Source organism: Capra hircus, chromosome 1 (assembly GCF_001704415.2).
Source record: "Capra hircus breed San Clemente chromosome 1, ASM170441v1, whole genome shotgun sequence".
NCBI lineage: Eukaryota > Metazoa > Chordata > Mammalia > Artiodactyla > Bovidae > Capra > Capra hircus.
In genome coordinates, this window is record NC_030808.1 from 148,832,898 (window position 1) to 148,856,373 (window position 23,476).

Here is a 23,476-nt window from a genome sequence, read left to right on the forward strand (position 1 = left end):
TCTGGAGGACAGAGGTCAGAGGTCACGGCCCTGGCAGGGGTGTGCTCCCTCCTAGGATCCCGGGGGAGAAGCTCTCCTCTCCTCTTAGAGCCTCTGGGGCGGACTGGCCCTCCTTGGCCTCCTTGGCTTGTGGACGCATCCTTCCGTCTCTGCCCCCATCTTCCCATCATTGCTCCCTCTGTGCATCTGCCTGCCCCCTCTGCCTCTGTCCCTTAAGGACCCTCGTGATGGCATTTAGGGCCCACCTGGATGATCACTGCAGGTGGTGACTGCAGCCATGAAATGAAAAGATGCTTACTCCTTGGAAGGAAAGTTATGACTAACCTAGACAGCATATTAAAAAGCAGAGACATTACTTTGCCAGCAAAGGTCTGTCTAGTCAAGGCTATGGTTTTTCTAGTAGTCATGTATGGATGTAAGTTGGACTGTAAAGAAAGCTGAGTGCCGAAGAATTGATGTTTTGGAACTGTGGTGTTGGAGAAGACTCTTGAGAGTCCCTTGGACAGCAAGGAGATCAAACCAGTCAATCCTAAAGGAGACCAGTCCTGAATATTCATTGGAAGGACTGATGTTGAAGCTAAAACTCAATACTTTGGCCACCTGATGTGAAGAACTGACTCCTTGGAAAAGACCCTGATGCTGGGAAAGATTGAAGGCGGGAGGAGAAGGGGACGACAGAGGATGAGGTGGTTGGATGGCATCACCGACTTGATGGACATGAGTTTGGGTAAACTCTGGGAGTTGGTGATGGACACAGAGGCCTGGCATGCTGCAGTCCATGGGGCTGCAAAGAGTCGGACACACTGAGCAACTGAACTGAACTGAACTGGATGATCCAGGATGACGGTCTCCTCTCAAGATGCTCAACTTACACCTGCAAAGTCCTTTTATCAAATAAGGTCTCACTCACAGGTTCAAGGGACTAAGATGTCAACATATCTTGAGGCAGGTGGCATTTTCCAATCGCCCGAAGAATTAATGCTTTTGAACTGTGGTGTTGGAGCAGATTCTTGAGAGTCCCTTGGACTGCAAGGAGATCCAACCAGTCCATCCTAAAGGGAATCAGCATCCTCCTGCTTCTGGTTGGAATACACAATAAAGACAAAGAAATTTTAAAAATCCAATGAAATGCTAACCTTATCACCAAACAGTTCTAGGGAAAAGAAGCGTGAGCAGAAAAGAAGTGTGAATGGTTCCATTTCTGGGGCCATCTGGGGCACAAGAGAGACCCCACTTTCAATCTTCATGTCAACATGTGTTATTTCTTCCTCGAGAGAAACAAAACGGAATAATCCAGCATCACCGGGTAGAAGAGCTCACAAGCGCAAGAGCCAGGGCTGGCTGCCCGCCCCTGGCCCTTAGCGAGGGGATCCGCCCACGCACCACCCCTCCCTTGCCTCCCACCAGCTCACTGCAGCTCCTCTGGGCCTGAAAGACCCCAGCCCTGCCATAGCTGGAGTGGAACTGTCAGTCCCCCCATTTAAAACCCATCGGTGAGAGGCTCATAAATCACACCCTCGGAAAACTCACTCCTCATTATAACTCAGCAGAGAACAGCTCTGTTCAGAGATTTAAATAAATATGAGCACATAGTAAGTTGGTTGTTTTTTCAGTGGGGGGTTCTATGTAAGGGGATTTTTGCATCATATTCTTTCAGCTGTTCATGTTAATAGAGCCAGGAATAATGACAGGCCTGTCTCCACATGCAGCCATCCCTACTGTCGATTAAGCAAGTGGCCACTGAATACTTAATATGATTTCAGGGGAGCCAAAAAGGTCCCCCAATAACTCTCCCTTCTGACCTTGCAAAACAACTCTGTCCATGTCCCAAATTCTACAATTAGAGCTTCCTTCCTTTGGGCTTCCCTTGTGGCTCAATTGATAAAGAATCTGCCTGCAATGCGGGAGACCTGGGTTCGATCCCTGGGTTGGGAAGATCCCCTGGAGAAGGGAAAGACTACCCAGTAACTCCAGTATTCCGGCCTGGAGAATCCATGGACTGCAGAGTCCATGGGGTCACAAAGAATCGGACACAACTGAGTGACTTTCACTTTCACTTTTCTTTGGACTGCCCCTGGTCAAAACTGATACCACAGGACTTCCCTGACGGTCCAGTGGTTAAGATTCTGCCCTTCCAACGTAGTGGCTCCAGGTCTGATCCATGGTTGGGAAACTAAGACCCCACATGCCACGTGGCCTGAACAAATTAAAAGAACCAAAAGCCACACTGGTATCGATAAGAAGGGCCATACGGTTTTTTTATTTGGCTATACTAGGTCTTAGTTGCAGCATGTGGGATCTAGTTCCCTGATCAGGGACTGAATTTAGGCTCCCTGCATTGGGAGCTCAGAGTCTTAGCCACTGGACCTCCAGGGGAGTCCCCCGGTGGGGACTATTAAGCAGGGTTCACGTACACATTTATCTTAGCATTTTCTCAGAGCAAGGGTTATGGTGGCCGTGCAGGAAAATCCACTGGGTGGACAGGGAGCCACGATTGAGGGGAAGGTGAAGAATCAAATGCAAGGCTGAATCCTGGAGGAGGTCCCTGTGACTCGAATTTCACACTTTATTGTATGAAGTGCCTACCTTGTGTCCAGGGAGCTGTTCCACCCTCAGGGCCACCTGTGGGGTAGGGACCGAGGCTCTTCCATCTATGAGCAGCCTGGGGTGTAAGTCCATGCTTTCCCACCTAAGGTGACACCCAACACGTTACCAAGGCGTATATTCCTTGTTAAGGTAAGTTCCACAAAAGAGCAATCTCCACACCCTGAGCAAGGAGGCGCTTTGGGGCTGACCTGCTTCACGAGATCTACTCACAAAATAGACAGACAGACACACAAAGGAATGCGGAATCTAAGAGGGGGCCGGGGAGAAGAGAGGGAACTGGGGGTCTCCAGTCTTCTGTGACCAGAAGCTGGGAAGGAGTCACCAAGAGCGAGGACAGGAATGGGCAGGAGCTGGCAGGAAGGCCAGGAGGGGGACAGGGCTGGCATAACCAGGAATCTGAGTGGTGGAAACTGGCCTGAACCACGGCAACAGGGACTGGGTGGAGCTGTCCTGAGGTAGGCTGTGTGTGTGTGTGTGAGTGTGTGTGTGTGTGTGGATATGTGTGTGTGGGTGTGTGTGTGTACTCGGTCAGGTCCCGCTCTTTGCGACCCCATGAACGGTAGCCCGCCAGGCTCCTCTGTCCATGGGATCTTCCAGACAAGAATACTGAAGGAGGTTGCCATCTCCTTCTCCAGGGGATCTTCCCAACCCAAAGATCAAACCAGCATCTCCTGCATTGGCAGGCAGATTCGTTACCACTGAATCACCTGGGAAGCCCCAGAGAGGGACCCAAATCTGAGATTCTCACCCCCCAAAAAACTTTGAATAATTCCAAGGTGAACTGTATGGACAAGAGGGAACTTCCCCATCTGTTTGGTAAAAGCAGGCGTAGATCCTCTTTGGCAGGAAGGCTTCTCAGGTTAGTTTGCAGGAATCCTACAAATTAAAATTCAGCACAAACAAAATCAACAAATATTTGCAAAGGCAAGTCACTATGAACAAAACTAACAGAAACAAGAAACAACAGCTGTGGGTCACCAAGAACTATAGATGTTTCTATTGTAGCAACAGCATGCAGAATTGTGAAAAATAAAACATCTAAAGAAAGGATACACTTATAATTTATGAATAAACAACAGGAAAACATTAGATATCAGTTGGCAGAATCGGATAAAAACACACAGAACTTTTCAAATTAATAACATAACTGTTGGATAAAAAACTAAACTCAGCGGGTGTGTTAAACAGTAGATCACACTGTTAAAGAGAGAATTCATGAAATGGAAAATATATCTGAATAACCTTTCTAGAATACAGCAGAGAGAGAGGGATAAAGATATGAAAAAGCATAAAAGAGATAGGAAAAGAACAAGACCTAGCACAGAGCTTGGCACACTACGGCCTGTGTGTCAAATCCAGTGGGCCATCTGCTTTTAATAAAGTTTTAATGGCATCACCACACAAATTTGATTGTGTGTTGCCTATGGCTTTTTTCACAATACAATGGAGCTGTGTATTGGAGACAAAGATCATATGGCCTCCAAAGCCTAAAATATTTACTCAATGGCCTTTTACAGAAAAAAAAAAAAAATGCCCCTGGACTAGTACATACATGATTGGGAACCCAGGAGGAAAATATAATATTTTTAAATATAATGACTACATTTTCCAGAACTATTTAAAACATGTAGCCACATCACCAGAAAGTACAATATATTCCAAGTAGGATAATTAAAAAGACTCATGTTTGCAGAATGGATTGAACTGTGTCCCTCAAAGATTCATTCAAGTCCTCGACCTCAATACCTGTGAACGTGACCTTATTTGGAAATGGGGTCTCTGCAAATGCAGTCAAGTTAAGAATCTTGAAGGATATCCTGAATTTGAGATGGGTGCTAAATTCAGTTGCTAAGTGTCCTTACAAGGAAAAAGGAGAAAGAGAGCGAAGGGAAGGGTACCAGGTGGCTCAGTGGTACAGAGTCTATCTGAAATATAGGAGAGGAAGGGGATGCAAGTTTGATCCCTGGGTAGAGGAGATCCCCTGGGGGAGGAAATGGCAACCCACTCCAGTATGCATGCCTGGAAAATCCCATGGACAGAGGAGCCTGATGGGCTACAGTCTGTGGGATCACAACGAGTCAGACCCAGCTGAGCACATGCACACGTGCACACACACACACACCAGCAGTGATTCAGATGCCAGAAGGCTGTGTGAAGACAGAGGCAGAGCCCAGAATGATTCAGCCACAAGCCAAGGGATGCCTGGAGCCATCTGAAGCTGGACGGAGCAAGGAAAGAGCCCTCTCTAGAGCCTGCGGAGGGAATGCAGCTCTGCCCACACCTTGATTTTGGATTCTGTCCTTCAGAACTATGAGAAAATAAATTTTTGTTGTTTCAAGCCACCAAGTTTCTGGTCATTTGTTATTGCAGTCCGTGGCAACTAACACAGATTTTGTTTAGTGTGGAAGAATAAAGATGACTCCAAGTTGTTTGGCATTCTCCATACCAAGAGATATTTATCTCCCCTCTTCTTGAATCTGTGTGTTGGCCTGTGACTGTCTTAACCAATAGCATATGGCAGGAGACTTCAGAAACCGTGGCAGATTTTGCTTTTATGCTTTGGGAGCCTTGAGCTGCCTCATAGAAGTGCAGCCACCTGCTGAAAAGAGCCCATGAAGAAGCCAGAGGAGAGAGAAGGGGGCCCTGGGCCTTAATGGAGAAAGAAAGAAAGAAAGGCTCTGCTCTCCAGCATTCCAGCCAGCCCAGCTGTCTAGACGTCCCTGCCACCCAACACTTTGGAGCTGGCTTCTTGCTTTGCCTCCCTCCTGTCCCCTTCCACAAGCCTGGTTCTCAAAATGAGAGCCTCTCATGCCTTCTCAACCCCAAGGAACTTCCCCAGAGAAAGTCCTGCCCAGAAGGTCCTATCACAGCTGAGTGAGCCATCTCGGTTGTCCCAGCCCAGCTGAGCCCCCAAAGGACTGCAGTCCTAGAGAGCAGAAGAACCACCCAGCTGATCCCAGTCACTTCACAGAATCACAAGCAGATGAGGCATTGACTAACTTGAAAAAGAGATGTCCCTACAGATACAGGAACTGCAAGCAAAACAAAGCAGAGATGAATGGCTGGTTCTTCATTCCTATTCTCAGTAGATGAACTTATAATAATAAACTCTTAGACATGTATGAGTAGGAAATGTACAGGCAAAGTTAACTCTTGGGTCTTAGTATCATATGACTCTAGTTTTGTTAACCATATATAAGGAGTGTATTATTATTATTATCATTCAACTCTTTGGTACCTATGTAGATAAAACTACTAATCAAATAAAATTAAACCAACCCAGACAGTATATTAAAAAGCAGAGACATTGCTTACAAAGGTTCGTCTAGTCAAAGCTACGGTTTTTCTACTACTAGTCCTGTATGGATGTGAGAGTTGGACTATAAAGAAAGCTGAGCGCCAAAGAATTGATGCTTTTGAACTGTGGTGTTGGAAAAGACTCTTGAGAGTCCCTTGGACAGCAAGGAGATCCAACCAGTCAATCCTAAAGGAGATCAGTCCTGAATATTCATTGGAAGGACTGATGCTGAAGCTGAAACTCCAATACTTTGGCCACCTGATGCGAAGAACTGACTCCTTGGAAAAGACCCTGATGCTGGGAAAGATTGAAGGTGGGAGGAGAAGGGGATGACAGAGGATGAGATGGTTGGATGGCATCACTGACTCAATGGACATGAGTTTGAGTAAACTCCGGGAGTTAGTGATGTACAGGGAGGCCTGGCATGCTGCAGTCCATGGGGTCGCAAAGAGTCGGACACAACTGAGCAACTGAACTAAATGAAACATCAAATGGATAAATGCTGAGTCTAAAAAATTAGTAAAACAAACTCACATGGTTAAATATGTGCCTCAAGACCAGAAACCTGACCACCAGGTGGAACTGCAGAAGTGAAACAGCATCTCACTTTGGGTAATCATACACACCTCATCTCATAGTCAGAAAGGGAAAAGCACATTGTACCTGAGAGAAACAAACAAAACAGGGTCAGGGAAATAAAAGAAATCTTGAGCCTTTCCTGTAAGTTACTAGCTCCCTAGCAAAAACAACTTTCTCCCAGACTTCTGCAATGCTGCTGCTTGGAGATTTGTCAGGACCCTTGTGGATATGACAATCGTGATAAATTTGCTGTTTTTCTGCCATGCACAGACCAACTGTAATCTCAGTAACCTTGGTAATTTTGAAAATTTTTTTACCTTTAGATACATGCATATATTTTTTGATGATCTAATCCTTTTAGCCCGTGGAGACTCTTAACAGATCTTTTTCGAGTACACTTCTTTTCTAAATACTTTTGTCTCCAAATCTTCCATTTGTGGAGTCCCCAAACTCAGGCAAAGCAGGCAGAGCAGAAGGTGGGAGCAGAAACCTGGATGGAAAATAGAAGAATTAAGTGAACATCTTATATGTTGAACAGCTGTCTCTCCCACTTAAGTTCCCAGAAAACTGGAATGAGGTGCACTTTCCCCAGACAAGAAATGGGAGGATTTGACCAAAAAGAAACTAAATGGCCCCAGTTAAAACAATTATGGGCCTTCCCTGGTAGCTCAGCTGGTAAAGGATCCACCTGCAATGCAGGACACCCCGGGTTGATTCCTGAGTTGGGAAGATCCCTGGGAGAAGGATTAGGCTACCCACTCCAGTATTCTTGGGCTTCCCTGGTAGCTCAGCTGGTAAAGAATCTGCCCACAGTATGCGGAACCTGGGTTCGATCCCTGGGTTGGAAAGATCCCCCAGAGGAGGGAATGGCAACCCACTCCAGTTCTTGCCTGGAGAATCCCACGGACAGAAGGGCTTGGTGGGCTACAGCCTATGGAGTCGCAAAGAGTCAAACACAGCTGAGCAACTAATACACACACACACAAAACGATTATAGATACTCACAGCCAGGCCCCCAGAGGAAAAACTGAATAGCTTCTCAACCAGCCCACATGGAAGCCCAGCTGCCCGCATGTCCTTCCAAACAGCTTAGAACTGCCAGTCAGACCCACTCTCTGATCTGGCCAAGATCTCTTCCTTTTCTTTGTTTGCTCTGCTTTCTGGTTTTGTTCTATGTTCCATTCTTGTCTTATCATTGACACTGTCCTCTAACATCATGTTACCGGCTTTTTTTTTCCCCCCCTAGCATTCTAACATGACGTGGCCTCTAATATGATAGGTAGAAAAAAAATCAACAGGGGAAAAAAGAGATATATGTGAGCAGCAGAATCAGAGCAGTAAGCAGTGTACTCCCAAATTCCAAGAATTTCAGTGAGTAACCTTACCTGGACACGTAAGTAGTTAGTTTATCTTGAGATGAAATCATCCTGATTCAGTGTAGCGTTAGTCGCTCAGTTGTGTCCGACTCTTTGTGACCCCATGGACTACAGACCACCAGGTTCCTCTGTCTATGGGATTCCCCAGGCAAGAATACTAGAGTGGGTAGCCATTCCCTTCTCCAGGGGATCTTCCTGACCCAAGGATCGAACCCGGGTCTCCGGCACTGCAGGCAGATTCTTTACTTCCTGAGCCACTAGAGAAGCCCATTCTGATTCAGAGTGGGCCCTAAATTCCATGACTGGCCTCCTTACAGGAAGAGAGGAGAACACAGAGACACACAGCAAGAGACCCTGAGAGAATGGGGCCAGAGATCAGAGTGCTCCAGCTACCAATGCAGGGAGGCTTGGGGGCACCGGAAGATGGAGGAGGCATGGAAGGAATCTTCCTGAGAGCTTTCAGAGGGAGCATGGCCTCGTGACACCTCGATTCCTGATCTCCAGAACTGCGGGGGAATAAATTTATATTGTTTTTAAGCCACCAAGTTTGTGGTATTTGTTACAGCAATGCTAGGAAACTTATGCAAGCCATGCTGCTAGAGATGCAAAAAATTAGAACCCCAGGCCTGCCAGAGAGGAGGAGCCTTGAGGCTTTCTAAGGCTCAGGATTGACAAAAAGCTTTCAATTGAGACCTCAGGTCTATACCCTGAGAGAAAGGGAAATCAGATTTAGTCTGAACACTGGCCCAAATTGCAAGCATGAACAACGCAAAAACATGCATATGAAACATGTGGAGCTCACTGTCAAGATCTAACATAGGTATTACTGGAGTGGGGACAAGATGATGGAGGGGATAAAGAGAAGTGATATTTGAAGACAAGACTACTGAGAATTTTCTAAAATGACAAGAGACATCAAAGCACAGAGTCGAGCATGATAAATAACTACAACAAAAAAACGTATTTCTAGGCAAATCAGTAAAACTAATGAAAACCAAAGACAATGCCTTCTATTGGCCATTGATGATGAGGTGGCCTTTGATGAAATCCATAATTTCATCAGAGGTTTACAACATGACATATCCTAATTCTATCCTGCTTTCTTTTATAGACAGTATAGTCAAATACTTTTACACAGAGAGAGTTTTGCCCCTGTTAACCTGTTTGCTTACCTCAGATGTATTTATACTGTTGTATTTTAACACCTTATCCTTGTTCTCTGTTATCATTCTTGTCCTTCATGATTGGGTCCACAGTTGGGCAGTTTTATTTCTTTCGGTTGAATTTAAAGACCCACACTTTCACAGCATCTAATAATTCCTTTCTATTTCTAATACACTGCATTCATGAAGTCTATGATCCTCTTTCACCATTTTCTACCGACTTTCCAAAATTAATTAGGGAGGGATCAATAAAATATTCAAAGAATTCGACAGAGCCCACTGAACAAGCGAAGAACACAGTCCGCTGAAGCTGTTCTGTGGACCAGCAGGGACCACCACCAGGCAAAAGCTCAGAAAGCTCCTCCAACAGCTGATGCACCTGAGGCCCGGGGAGATGGGTTACATACAGTGTGGGAGTAGACGATGCACAAAGTCAAATGCATGAATCTGTGCTCAGCTAGAGAGTCCTATCCCCAGTGACCCCAGGGCAGCTGCAATTGGCAGCTGAGATATTATTTCTCCAGAAGCACAAGCCTCTTTCCTCAATATGCAAGTCCTCATTTCCTACCAGGACTCAAGTAGTAAAATAGGGTAGACACAGAAACCCCTGTGGATATTCACTTCCTCGTTCCAAGTAATTGACATTCAACCTATGTATATTTCAACTCAGGGTATGTAGGGACATGTGAGCATTTTATTTTATGATTATATCTATAGCCTTTTAGCATTTGACGCTGTGAGTTGAACTCATGTTTAATGCATAAACTCAGAAAGAAAATCTGATTGATAGGATAGATTGCTAATAGATTTAAGGAATCATTTATAGTTATCAGGCTAGACTCAAAAGAGCGGAAACTCTCTCCAAATAAATGAATAAGTGGCAAGTCCTTTACAAACTGAATAACTCAGCAAGTACTCGACAGGAAAGGAAAAGCTCTCTGAGTGAGTAATCTTGGCTTTCGCTCATGCTCCTCCTGACCCATTAAATTATACAAGGGCATCAGTCATTGAAAGCTAAAATTAACACCTACGGGTCCTGCCAGAGAGCTCTGATATCTCCAGTGGGAACTTTCCGTGTGCTTGTGACAGACCAACAGCCACTGGCATTGCCATGGGGAAAAAATAAGAATTGAGTTTCCTGCCTTGGTTTTTCCAGCAACTGCCAAGTGGGCAGTCTGCTTGGCCTTTGGCAAGAACTCTGCTCTGGTAACACTGACTCAACACATATGTACTGGCCATCTACTACACGACCAGTACAATGCTGGGAGCGAGGGGTAAAGAGGGGCACAGGACGGACAGAGCATGCACCCCAGGTCCAGGAGACCTGAGCCCCTAGACCAGCCCCAGGACTCATTCGCCACATGGTTCAGGCAGATCCTAGGCACTGGAAGAGCTCCCAGTGAAAGTCACACTACACACCGGGTGAGTAAGAGCTGGATTAAACCCCAGCTCTGTCCCTTACCAGCTGTGTGGCCTGTCTCTGTGGTCATTTAGAAACAGCCAGAAAGGCAGAAGTAGTTGGGATGGTCGAGTTAAAAGGGTGATCTGATTATAATTTCTGCCGGGTTATACTTATTTTCTTTAATTAGAGTAATTTTCATATAATTAAATATTATATACAAGTTTTAAGTATGCAGCTTGGTGAATTTTTCACATGAATCGCATGTAACCATCACCCAGATCAAGACCCAGAATATTCCCAACATCCAGGAGATAGAATTTCTAAAGGGAAAATGCCAAAAGTCAAATCTCAGGACCTCTGTTAAGTCACCACAATCAGTGCTACCAACCACAGGGCTGTTTTCTGACTAGTTGTTGTTTAGCCACTCAGCCATGTCCAATTTTTTGGCAGTCCCACGCACTGTAGCCTGACCATGGGATTTCCCAGGCAAGAGCAGAGATGAGCTTAGAGTCTTATCTTTCTGGTGAACAAGCCCATTCATTATAAACTAGTCTGCTGGACATAAGGGTACAGATGAAACCTGTAAATGTGGCTTGGAACAGTTTGAATGTGTACTGAGCTAACTGACCAATACCAGGATGAAACCCATAATCTTGCCCTATCCTTAACACCAGACTCAAATGTACTAGTTACCCAGGCCAGATTATCCTTGCTATAAAATTCACAAAATATTGCTTCCCTCACAGCTCAGTTGGTAAAGAATTCACCTGCAATGGAGAAGGCCCCGGTTTGATTCCTGGATCAAGAAGATCTGCTGGAGAAGGGACAGGATACCCACCCCAGTACTCTTGGGCTTCCCTGGTGGCTCAGTTGGTAAAGAATCCACCTGCAATGGAGGCCTGGGTTTAATCCATGGGTTGGGAAGATCCCCTGGAGAAGGAAAGCTACCCACTCCAGTATTCTGGCCTGGAGAATTCCACGGACTATATAGTCCACGGGGTCAGAAAGAGTCGGACACAACTGAGCAACTTTCACTTTTAAAATTTTTACAGGAACAAAGTAAAAGTTGGAGGAACATTATTCATCAAAGCCAAAGGTGGAAACAAAACACATGATCATCAACAAACGGATAAAGAAAATGTGGACTTTCCGGGCAGTCCAGTGGCTAAGACTCCACGCTCCCATGCAGGGGGCCTGAGTTTGATCCCTGGTCAGAGAACTAGATCCCATGTGCTGCAACTAATAGATTCTGGATGCTGCAACTACAGACCCCACATGCTGCAACAATGACTGAAGATCCCAAGGGCCAAAAATAAAGACCTGGTACAGTCAAATAATTAAAATATTTTAAGAAAAGAAAATGTGGTATATCCATACAATGGAATATTATTTGACCATAAAAAAGGAATGGAGTCCTGATACATGCTACAACATCGATGAACTGTGGAAACATCATGCTAACTGGAAGAAGCTGGACACATAAGACCACATACTATAGGATTCTAGTCATGTGAGAGTCTAGAATAGGGAAATGCAGAGAAAGAAAGTAGGTTAGTGGTTGCTTTGGGCTACTGGTAGGGGTGGGAAGATTGGGAGTTTATAGCTAGTGGGGTTTCTTTTGGAGGTGATAAAAGTGTTCTAAAACTTATTTATGAGGAGGATTGCACATATATGAGGATATATACTAAAAACCACTGAACTGTACACTTCAAATGGGTGAATCATATGGTTTTGCTGTTGTTCAGTCGCTAAGTCATGTCCAGTGCTTTGTAACTCCAAGGACTGCAGCGCACTGGTCTCCTCTGCCCTCCACTATCTCTCAGAGTTTGCTCAAATTCATGTCCATTGAGTTGGTGATGCTAACTAACCATCTCATCCTGTTACCCCCTTCTCCTTTTGCCTTCAATCTTTCCCAGCATCAGGGTCTTTTCCAATGAGTTGGCTTTTCCCATCAGGTGGCCAAAGCATTGGAGCTTCAGGCTCCAGCCCTTCCAATTCAAGGTTGAGACGGGCTTCCCTGGTGGCTCAGATGGAAAAGAATCTGCCTGTAATGCAGGAGACCTAGGTTCAACCCCTGGGTTGGGAAGATCCCCCAGAGAAGGAAATGGCAACCCACTCCAGTATACTTGCCTGGAGAATCCCATGGGCAGAAGAGCCTGGCAGCCTACAGTCCAGGGGGTCGCAAAGAACCGGACACGACTGAATGACTACACGTTCACTTTCTTTTTCCTTTAGGGTTGACTGGTTTGAATTATATAGTTCCTGATTTTTGTTAAAAATCATAACCCTCTTAGAAGCAGCTATTATCCCCACTGTACAGATCACAAAACCAAGGCTTAGAGAGAAACCAAACTAGACGCGACACCAAAGCTTGCATTCTTAACCATATGCAAGAACTCATCTAAAGAAAAACTTAAAAAAAAAAGCTTTTTGTCATATTAGAAATCATTTCCATACGACAAATGACGAGAAACAGAAATACTAGCTTAAAAGCTGTGAACATTTCTAAGGTCCTTGGTACACATTAGTAGGCCAGATTCTCACAGGCAGGCAGAATGGACTGACTCCATGGCAGGGCCTCTTATCAGGTGAATGCGTGGCTGGGTGCCTGGCACACTGTGGCCCCCCAGGAATGTCTCCTGAATGAGTAACAGCCTGTTTGCAAGCAGGAGAGAGGGAGGCCTCCCCAATTCAAAGGACATTCCTTCTGAAACGTAATGTACAAGCTACTTCTAAGTGAGGCCAGCTCTGGACTACTTATGAATAGCCAGCGCCTGGAATATTCAGCCAACCTATCTGTTGTAGCCACCTTCACATGCCAGGTGACTCATCACACAGGCTCCTGGTTTAGCTGACTGCGAAGAGGTAAAAAATGACCTAATAAAGTATGCCACAGTGCATCTGGGTGAACACGAATGGGCTTAGAAACGGCACCTATTCTTTTAGTGAGTAGTTCAGTGGGAGCAGTTTTTAGTGAGTGCAAGGGCTTTTGTCTGGATTATTTCATAAGTCCACTGCACTAGTAAATGCTGATTCTCCACATAAATATTAGCAGCTGACATACTGTCACAGTCCACTAGAGCCCAAGATAAGTCAGACTGTAAACCCGATGCCTTCAGAAGCTACATTAGCAGTACAGGCTACTACACAGCCTTGACAAGCCCTGCCCTACAAACCTTTGGACCTCAATGAACTGCTTTTTCCTGCAGAGCCAAGTTTTGTAGCAACAGAGTCTGTCTTGAGAATTTCACCACTAAGATACCAACCTGTGGGACATCATCTGACTGTGGGTCTATGTTCCAATGGGTTCATTCAATCTTTCAGACTCTATCACATGGGATTTTTCACTGTCTTTATTCCCCTTTTAAGAAAGAAAGAAAAAAAAAAAAGCCCAAAACCTACAGGTATTAAAGATGCCCCTTTACTGGTCAACCACTTGTAAAAGAATGAAACTAGATCACTTTCTAACACCTACACAAAAATAAACTCAAAATGGATTAAAGATCTAAACGTAAGACCAGAAACTATAAAACTCCTAGAGGAGAACATAGGCAAAACACTCTCCGACATAAATCACAGCAGGATCCTTTATGATCCACCTCCCAGAATATTGGAAATGAAAGCAAAAATAAACAAATGGGATCTAATTAAAATTAAAAGCTTCTGCACAACAAAGGAAACTATAAGCAAGGTGAAAAGACAGCCTTCGGAATGGGAGAAAATAATAGCAAATGAAGCAACTGACAAACAACTAATCTCAAAAATATACAAGCAACTTATACAGCTCAATTCCAGAAAAATAAACGACCCAATCAAAAAACGGGCCAAAGAACTAAATAGACATTTCTCCAAAGAAGACATACGGATGGCTAACAAACACATGAAAAGATGCTCAACATCACTCATTATCAGAGAAATGCAAATCAAAACCACAATGAGGTACCATTTCACGCCACTCAGGATGGCAGTGATCCAAAAGTCTACAAGCAAAAATGCTGGAGAGGGTATGGAGAAAAGGGAACCCTCTTACACTGTTGGTGGGAATGTAAACTAGTACAGCCACTATGGAGAACAGTGTGGAGATTCCTTAAAAAATTGCAAATAGATCTGCCTTATGACCCAGCAATCCCACTGCTGGGTATACACACCAAGGAAACCAGAATCGAAAGAGACACGTGTACCCCAATGTTCATCACAGCCAGGACTGTTTATAATAGCCAGGACATGGAAACAACCTAGATGTCCATCAGCAGATGAATGGATAAGAAAGCTGTGGTACATATACACAATGGAGTATTACTCAGCCATTAAAAAGAATACATTTGCATCAGTTCTAATGAGGTCGATGAAACTGGAGCCTATTTACAGAGTGAAGTAAGCCAGAAAGAAAAACACCAATACAGTATACTAACACATATATATGGAATTTAGAAAGATGGTAATGATAACCCTGTATGAGAGACAGCAAAAGAGACACAGATGTATAGAATGGACTTTTGGACTCTGTGGGAGAGGGAGAGGGTGGGATGATTTGGGAGAATGGCATGGAAACATGTATACTATCATGTAAGAAACGAATTGCCAGTCTAAAAACAAAAGGATACCCCTTTAGTGCTACTTTACACACCTCTTGGACTGCACTTTGTAGGAATCTTTAAAAGGATGGAATTATAATTTGTATTTCAATACAGGAAATATCTAGAGAAAATGGAGGTCCCCTTCAGCTCATACTCCACAGGTTGCTCTCACATCCATGATGCTCTCTCAGATCCTCCTGGCACAGTCAAAGGAAGTCAGGGAGACAGTCTTACCCAACCAGACCTTAATGATTTTATTTATTCCACATGGTCAAAAAACATGTTCGAACAAAACTTGCCATAATTTTTCTGGTGATTTCTATGCATCACTTTTTAATTATGAATAATGTTTTCAGAGACACTCCTGAGAAATTTTACCCAAGGTTCCCTTGACAACCAACCTCATAAAGTATCGAAAGTGAAGCTGCTTCCATGACCAACAGGGAACATCAACTTTAAAGCATAGATTCCTCAAAGATCCATTACTCATCTTTGCTGAGAATGAATCTCAGATTCACAAGTGCAAAGGGTCTCGGAGAAATCCAGATCTACCCACATAACTAACAAAATACATTTACTGTCAAACAAGGTTCAAAGGATTTTTGTACAAAAAATAAATTTCCTAACTTTTACTTGGAGCATTTTTTTCTTTTTTTCTAGCGAGGGATTTTCTCTGTGTGTCTAAATTATTGCCTTTCTATCTTCTGCTGAAAGTTTTCAGTTTTTACTGACAACTCTCTGCGGCCATGGCAGGAAGAATCCTTTCCTCTTGACTCAATCCAAGCCACTCAGAAATTTAAATGTTTGTGCATGTTAATGAGCACAAATTTCCCTTTCTGGATTTTACTTAGGAAAATCCAAGTAACTGCTGAATCTCACACGGCTAAGTAAGAAAGATCCAAGTACAGGTAAAGGACAGTGGGGTGGGGTTGGCCTGGGAATTCCAGCACTTTCTGCAGGTGCAGCTTCCCTAGCTTCCAGTTTCCTTCCTTTGTCAGAGTTGACAGCTTCTGCAAAAAAGAACGATGGAGACATCAAACTGAACTGAAACATAAATAGGTCAATTAGCTTTCAATGGAGCACTCTTTATGTGGCTTAGACAGGGAGGTATTTTCTGGTCAATTACTTTAAGTAGACATCAATAAACACTAAAATTATTTGTGCACCGGGAGTCAGGGCGCTGGGCTTTTTCCCTCCCTGGTCCTCAACTCTCCAGGAAGTAAAGCAGATTCATATAGGAGCTTTGCAGTGCTCACTGCGGATATTTAAGGCGTTCAACAAGTGTTTTCGGCTATCACTTTTGGTCTAGAACGTGCTGAGAGCCCCCGAAAGACGTGTAACCTGGCGCCTGTTGTTTCGCCAGGTCGCCAGACCACGCTCCAACGACTGCGTTCACCACCGCGCATTTCTCTCCCCACGCCTCCTTGTATTTATTCGAAAGTTAAGATTTCGCAATAAACTCTCCTCGCCCCCTCATGCCAGCTCAAGGCTTAGCAATCGGTGGGAACTCTCCAGAATGAAATGCAAGATTGAAACTAAGTCTCACACCACTGGAAGAAAAGTGTAATTAGCTTCGATCTTTCGAGTGGAGTAGCATTTGCACAACTCCACGCAGCCACTGCGCACACTCACACCCTAACGCCCCCGCTGTCAGGGGGAAAGCGACAACAAAGTGCCCTTGAACTTGAAAAGCCGCCGGGTGCCCGAGGGCTCGCCTGGTTCAAAAGCTTCTCGGAGATAAAAACTGAGAATTCCGTAGTCAGATTAAATAATGTCTTTGTCTGCAACCCTTTGGTCGAAAAGAACATTGGTGGTATAACCAAGATTTTTTGTTTGTTTGTTTCTGCCCTCTATAAAACGAACACAGTGCTGGAGTTGGGGCCAAAAAAAGTCCTAAACCGCAGTTTGAATTCACCCTGTAGTTTATCAGCTAACCGATACTTTTGCCAGGGAAAATACTCCTGAACTGAGAAAAAGTGTTACGTGAAAAAGTCCCCATTTATGCGAAAACGTGCTCCTCCTCCTGGGTATTTGTTCTGGCAACTAAAAGGAATTCTGTCTTGGGGCAGTTAAGAAGGGGCGAGGGACGGCGCAGGGGAGTCGCACCTCCCTCCTCAATCAGGGTACCACGCCGGATCTCCCTCCCAGATGGCGGAACCGCCAGCCTGAGAACCCGACTCCGGATCCGGGCTGCGGACGAGCGCGCGAACCGGGGACGGCTCAGGGATCTTTGGCGAAGCCGAGATGAAAAGTACTGGCCTCTCCGTTTCCACGAGACTTCCATCCATCAACACGCGCCGGCTCTCACTCTCTCCCCAGACCTCACGCGGACCCCAGGTCCCTCCTTTCCACGACGAAAGGACCTGGGGAGAAGGTCAGACAGAGTGCGGGGAGGATGACAGGCGGGCACGCGCGGGACAATGCCCGCATCCCTCACGCACGCCTGTGAGCGGCCCGCACACCTCCTAGCGCGCACAGCCTCACGCGCTCCAGCTCCGCACAGGCTTCCCTCCTTGCAAACGCGGGCCCTGCCCGGTTGTAGCCTGCGCCCCCGCGATGAGCGCCGCGCTCGTTTGCTCCAGGTCTTCCTCGTGCTTTGCGCCCCCACCCCCCTGCCCAAGTGTACTGACACCACCTCCCCGTGCGCGCGGGCCTGCCACTGTTTCCAGAGCCCTGTCCCCTCCGCGTTGACTCAGCCTCTCCTGCGGCCGTGCGCATTGCGCCCCCTTCTGCCAACCTGCCCACGCCCGAGTTTCTAACCACGCGGGCGGTCCCGAGGTTCTGAGCCCGCAAAGGGCGGGAACCCCATCGCAAAGTCCGGCCGCAAGGATCTCTTTCCGGGCCCGCACCCACAGTAGGAATCCCGACTCCCTTCTGCGGAATTCAGATGACCTCTGGCGACAGGCATGCCTGAAGCTCGGCCTGTGGCTCTGAGGGGAACAGCAACTTCCAAAACCAGATTTCCTCCCAGGAAAGAGAAGGCCGGCCAGGGGGCCCCCGCCACCGCCTGCGTGCCCTGCGAGATAGGGCGCGGTCCCCTACCGGGTGCCCACCCCCCCAGCCTTTCTGAAGTCCGGCTTTAGCGTCCGAAACCTCAGACGCGAGATAGCTCTCTGCTTTGGGCGTCACCACCTTCTCCTAGGATGGAAGAGTGTGTTCCCGGACACACACACCTCTCTGGAAACTCGCCTTCCATGCTAGCCCTTAAAACGAAAGAAAAAAGAATAAAAATCTGCGTGAAGCAGGACCGCCCCGGGTGGGGCGGCCGCGCGCGCTCAGGCCAGGCTAGAGGGAGCGGGTTCTGCCTGCCCGCCCACCCGCTGGCCTTGTGTAACTTTACTAAACCACGAATGAACGAGCGTACCTCTTCCTACAGATTTGTTTAGATCAGGGCGGTTTCCCTCCATGTTCGCTTCGCTGTGCATAGTCCCTTATGTTAATTAAATATTAATAAAACGACTTTGTGTCCTCAAAGTATTTTAAGATCCTTATAGTCAGGCTTACGTTAAAGGTTGGCGATTACTATTACTACGTGCTAGGGGAAAACAACTGTACTTTCTTTGATGTGCAAAAATGGTCTCCGGTGGGGAGATTCGGATTTTTTTTTTTTTAAAGGAAAAGTTTTGGTTGATGTTTTTGAAAGGTTTCAGCGCTGTCGTTAATGAACTAATTGGTTTTCGGATTTCAAGGCGGTCTGTAACTGGTATAGCCACTGAGGAATTTCAGCTTACACCAGACTGGTAAAACTCCAGCACAAGGGTTTCCAGACACGATCGCGGGCTCGCTGGAGGCGAAAAGCGGGGTTTTGCCCGGGAGTCGATAGGCCGCCTCTCCTCGAATCAGGATTTTGAGGCGACGTTTCTGTTAAGCCGGGGTGAGAGCACGCTGGGAGTTTGTTTCGGAGGCTTCGTGCCGCTGGGCCGTGGAAGGGTGGGAGGCCAGGGCTGGACATTTAGCGCCCCTCTCCTTCGGCCGGGATTCTTAGGTCGCTGAGCGCCGTGCGCTCCCACAGGACCCTCGCGCTCTCCCCAGGACACGGGATGTCTGTCTGCACCGCGGAGGTGCCAAAGCGCCGGGCACCTTCTCAGAGACGAGGGAGAAATCGGGGCTAGGTCTGGGAGACAGGGAAGGAATGCAGAGGCAAGGGCTGCCCCCTCACCATCCCACCCCCACCCCCGGGTAAAATCAGAAGAAGCGTGTGGCCTTATCTCCAAGCCTGACCGCGCCTTCAGTGGCTCTCCGCGGCCCTCGCTGGGGACTGTGCTAATCACTATAATTACTAGTGGCACCGATTTTGATCTCTAAATGCCTTCGCCTTGAGGGAAGGAGAGAAGCAGGCAGCAGCTACTCTTTTCCTTGAATAGGAGGTCCCCTCTAGCACGCAATCCAAGAACCAAGTCCAAGAAGGACCGCGCTCTTTTCGCATTTCCAGAGGCAGAATCAGCCTTGAGCAGGCGGGGATAGGCGACTGGGAGATGGGAATAATCCCCTCGCTCGGTGGTGCCTCCTTCCCTCCCCCCTCCCACCCTGGAGAGCCACTTAGGACAGACACCCTGCGGAGGACCAAACACTCGAGCACCAAGGGACCCCAGGACCCCGTGCAGGAGGGCGGATCTGTCCTAGTTACTGAGACATAATCAGATAATCAGAAAGAAGCCGACCAACTCCAAAGCAAACACTTTTCTCCTACGGGGTAAGCTACCAGTGAAATAACGTATTAAAAGCAAAACAAAACAAAAGGAAACCTCTCTTTTCACTACTTGGGAATGAGTGAGCAGAGTGAGTTACTGACTGGGCTTCTCGAAGAATGAATAACATTATGAAATTGCTCTGGATACCTGGAATTACTTTTATACGACGGGGAGTAACATTGTAATTGTTGTCCGATCCTCTCTGGGAGGAGCAATGAGCCCAGGAAAAGTTGCCGACATCTCAGGATGTGAAAAATCGAAGTACGTTTTTTGGATAGCTCAGACCAAAAACACCTGGCAGCCATGAAATAGTTATATATGTGAAGACGAACCCGAGCTGGATTTTCTGGAGTAACAGCATCGTGCTAATCGCCTGGGTAGACAAAGGCTTTATAAACCGAAGCGGTTCACACCTCGGTTGTCCAGCGTTTTCTGCTGGCTAAGCTTGTCGGGCGGTTGGCGTTCTCCCTAAACACCGCTTCAGAGATTTCAACTCCCTCCTCCAAATCGAGTGCGAGGCCTGCAAGGAGTCCTCGCCTCCCCGCCTCCTTAAGGACAAAGTCTTTGATCCCCTCCTGCCCTCGCAGCAGCCCATCCCTGGTGGAACGTCTGCGCGTTTCCGCCTTGATCTCACGCGAAAGTCGGTTTCCGCGGGGGATGGGCCGCAGGTAGGGGCCGGGCGCGGCCTGGAGGAGAAACAGTTGCGGAGCATCTGAAGCGGAAAATCCAAGCAGATGTGGGTCGGCGGGGCCCCTCCCCCTTCCTCTCTGGGCCTCAATTTCTTCCAGATCAGTTTCCTAATGGAAAATTTCTAAGAGGTGTTGGGGGGGGGGGGCGCCGGCGTGCAGAGGCGTGCTCGTGAGCCTTGGAGTGCGCCTAAGCTCTGGAAGCAGGACGGGTGGGGACTGGTGGCGCCCCACAAGCAGGCCCCCGGCAAGCCCTGCAGAAGTTTCTTGGACTCGAGGTGTCCCACCTGCCCTCTTCCGGGCCCCCAGCCTCCACGCATTCCAGACTCTGCCCACTCCTTCCGGGCCAGGAGGACTGTTTCTGGGTGATGCCCGCGACGGTGGGGTCTTTCGTTGCCCATGCGAGCCCGTCTCTGTGCTCTGGGCGACGCGCTCGGCTCTCAAAACATAGACGAGGTGGGACTCCCTGCCCCCCAGGAGCCATTGAGCAAGGAATACGCACTGGGTGTTCCCGCCGGCGGCCGCTGGCTCACATTGCAGTTAGCGCGGGGTTAGTGCTTTTCCCAGTTTACAGAGAGCTTCTATCCTGTGGGTGCCGTCCCAAGTGTCTCCTGGGCCCCAGGATTTTCCCTTTGGTGGGGAGTGCCCTGGGACCACCTTAGCTAGGCTCAGGGGTCCCTCCTTCCCCATCCCACGCAGACAGCTCTAGGCTTCCCCCCTGGGGAAACCCCGAGGTCTGTGCCCAAGTACTTTATTTCGGGGCTGCTGTGCGCGAGTCCAGGCCCGTCACCGCGCGATGCGTGTGCGCGCGTTTTGAATGAATATATTGTGGGTGGGGGTGATACAATGCCCGCTTGGACGTTTGCTGGGGCAGACTGTGGCCGAGACAGGACCCCACAATCCCCCATGTGCGAATCTCCAAGCGCCCCGGTATGCTGCATCTCACACGACACGATGCGAACCCGTCTCACCAGCGCCCACTGTGCAGACCGGCTATCGACATCTCCAGGACCGTTTCCTGTAAAATCCGGGAACTTTGGTTTCAGGAACGTTTCTATTCCTGTTAACTTGTCGACTTTCTCCCACTTCCACTTAGCCATGTTTCTGCGATCCGGATAATCCCTTTCAAGCTCAGAAGGAATTCTCCCGGGTCCATAATTGAGGATCGGAAATCGTGGGGGTGATGGGAAGCCTTAAATTCCCCCTGAAGCCAGGAAGGTGCCTGAGCGCACTCGGGGCGCGGCCTGTGCGAGGGCGGCGGGGCCCAGCGGGCAGTTCGTCCCCTCCTGGAGCCCCTTCTCCCGGAAAGCGGAGGACCACCGCTGTCCGCGCAACCGGGTGCGGGATTCCCGGCCCAGAAGCGGGCCGGGTGGTGCCTTGCGTTTCGGCACTGCCAACCCGCGCCGCTCGCGCGCCGGCCCGACCCTCTGCGCGCACGGCTGGAAACAGGAAAGCGCTCCTGGGTCCGAGACCCCAAAGAAAAGGGCTAGTTTCTTCGTGTGCCGGGCATTTGTTTGGTAGGGGGCCACCAACTCCGAAGCTCCCTTGGCTGGATGGTTTCGAGTAAGACCATGGCTGTGGGTTCCGCGGGACGCTGGGGCAGGCGGGGGCCAAGACGGGGTCTGCGCACCCTGTCCCGCCCACCGAGGAAGCTACGGCGCCTCCAACGCCATCGAACTTCTGACCTTCAAAGGGGTCCCTGGAAAAGGTCAGGGGCGCCTGCAGCCGACGAGGTGGCCGAAGGGCCTGCCCTCCAGACGCCGGGGAGGGAGGCAAGTTCCAGGTCACTGTACTGCAGTGGGCGCGCTGAGTAGCAGGCTCTTCCCGGGCCAGGGGAGAGAAGCCACCAAGGACGGAGATCCTAGAGCCTGGCCCCGCGGCTCCGGAGTCTCCCCTCCCGAGCTGACCTCTAGATCGGGGGCCCCTTACAGCCCCAAGCCCACAGCCTCAGCACGTGGCCGAGGAACCCTAGGATTCGTTGCCCTGCGTCCACTGCGGCTGCCCTCTGACCCCGCGCACCAGGAAGAGTCCTCCTAGTGCCTGCGTCCACACCGCGTTCAGAATGGTTCAGCCTTCTGGAAGGGATGGGGGTGTGTGCGACCTTCGCGACGGGGGTACTTAGGAGGACGCCCGGGGTTACAGGCAGGGGGTTGGGATGGGAGGGGATACGAGAGGAAGTCCAGGCTGGCCATGAGGGAAAGCGCCCTGGAGTCTCACGCCCCGCGGCCGGCCGCGTCTCCAAGGGCGCCTCCCTACTCCGCCTGCCTTCTGCCCGCATCACCTCGGCCCCAGCAACGCTCGTCCGATGCGCCTCCCTCGGTGCCCGTCGCCCCGCAGCACCCGCTCCAGCTGCACTTCCCTGAAATTCCTGCTGCCCTGGATCGGGCTTCGGGAGCGGGTACCGGTGAACCCCGTTCTCTCCGCCGCCCAGGGCAAGGCCTCAGCGGTAGGTTCGGCTCCCCACCCCACCCCCGGCCCCTCTTTCCGTGCGATCCGCGCATCTCCGCGGCCTCCGACCCCTCCAGGGCAGGCGCTAATCTTTGGCTCTCGCGTTTGGAGGAGAGAAAGGGAAGAAGGGTCACTTCCGAGCCTCATTCGCGCCGTTTCCTGAGATGGGGGGCACTAGGAGGGCGCTTTTCTTCCCCCTCTGGCCTCCCCGCCACACTTTCGGCTCTCCCTGCGAACTGGGGAGAAGCGGGGTCCCCGCGCGGGCTCGGGGATTCATCCTCCACCGCGGGGCACTCGGGCCGCGCCGCCCTGTAGCTGCCCCGGAGCCGCCGAGAAGGTCCCGGCACCCCTTCCCCCCTCCTTCGTCCTCCAGCGCCCCCCCCATCCCCCGCCCGGGTGTCCAGGTCCCGCGACCCGCTCGCCCGAGCCCGTCCCCGTCGCGCGCCCCGGGCACTCACCACCACTTCCTCGAGGCCCGGAGCGCGCGGGTCTCTCCCGGGAGAGTCCCTGGAGGCGGAGGTGCGCCTGTGACTCCGGGGCCGCGGCGGGGTCTGGAGGCGAGGTTGGCCGCCCCCGCCCCCGCCGCGGTCCCTCCTCCCCCCCTCTTTCCGCCCCCCCTCCCCACTTCCCCGGGCCGTGGCGCCCGAGC

General features: G+C 49.1%; 1 long non-coding RNA gene across 1 annotated transcript; it reads right to left on the minus strand.

Annotated features, from left to right (window-relative positions):
• LOC106502478 lies at positions 1,043-23,405 on the minus strand. The gene is made up of 6 exons (XR_001918491.1): positions 23,286-23,405; positions 6,802-6,974; positions 6,440-6,568; positions 3,356-3,483; positions 2,587-2,689; positions 1,043-1,079 (listed from the first exon to the last, which is right to left on the minus strand). It is a non-coding gene; the product is annotated as an uncharacterized LOC106502478 (long non-coding RNA).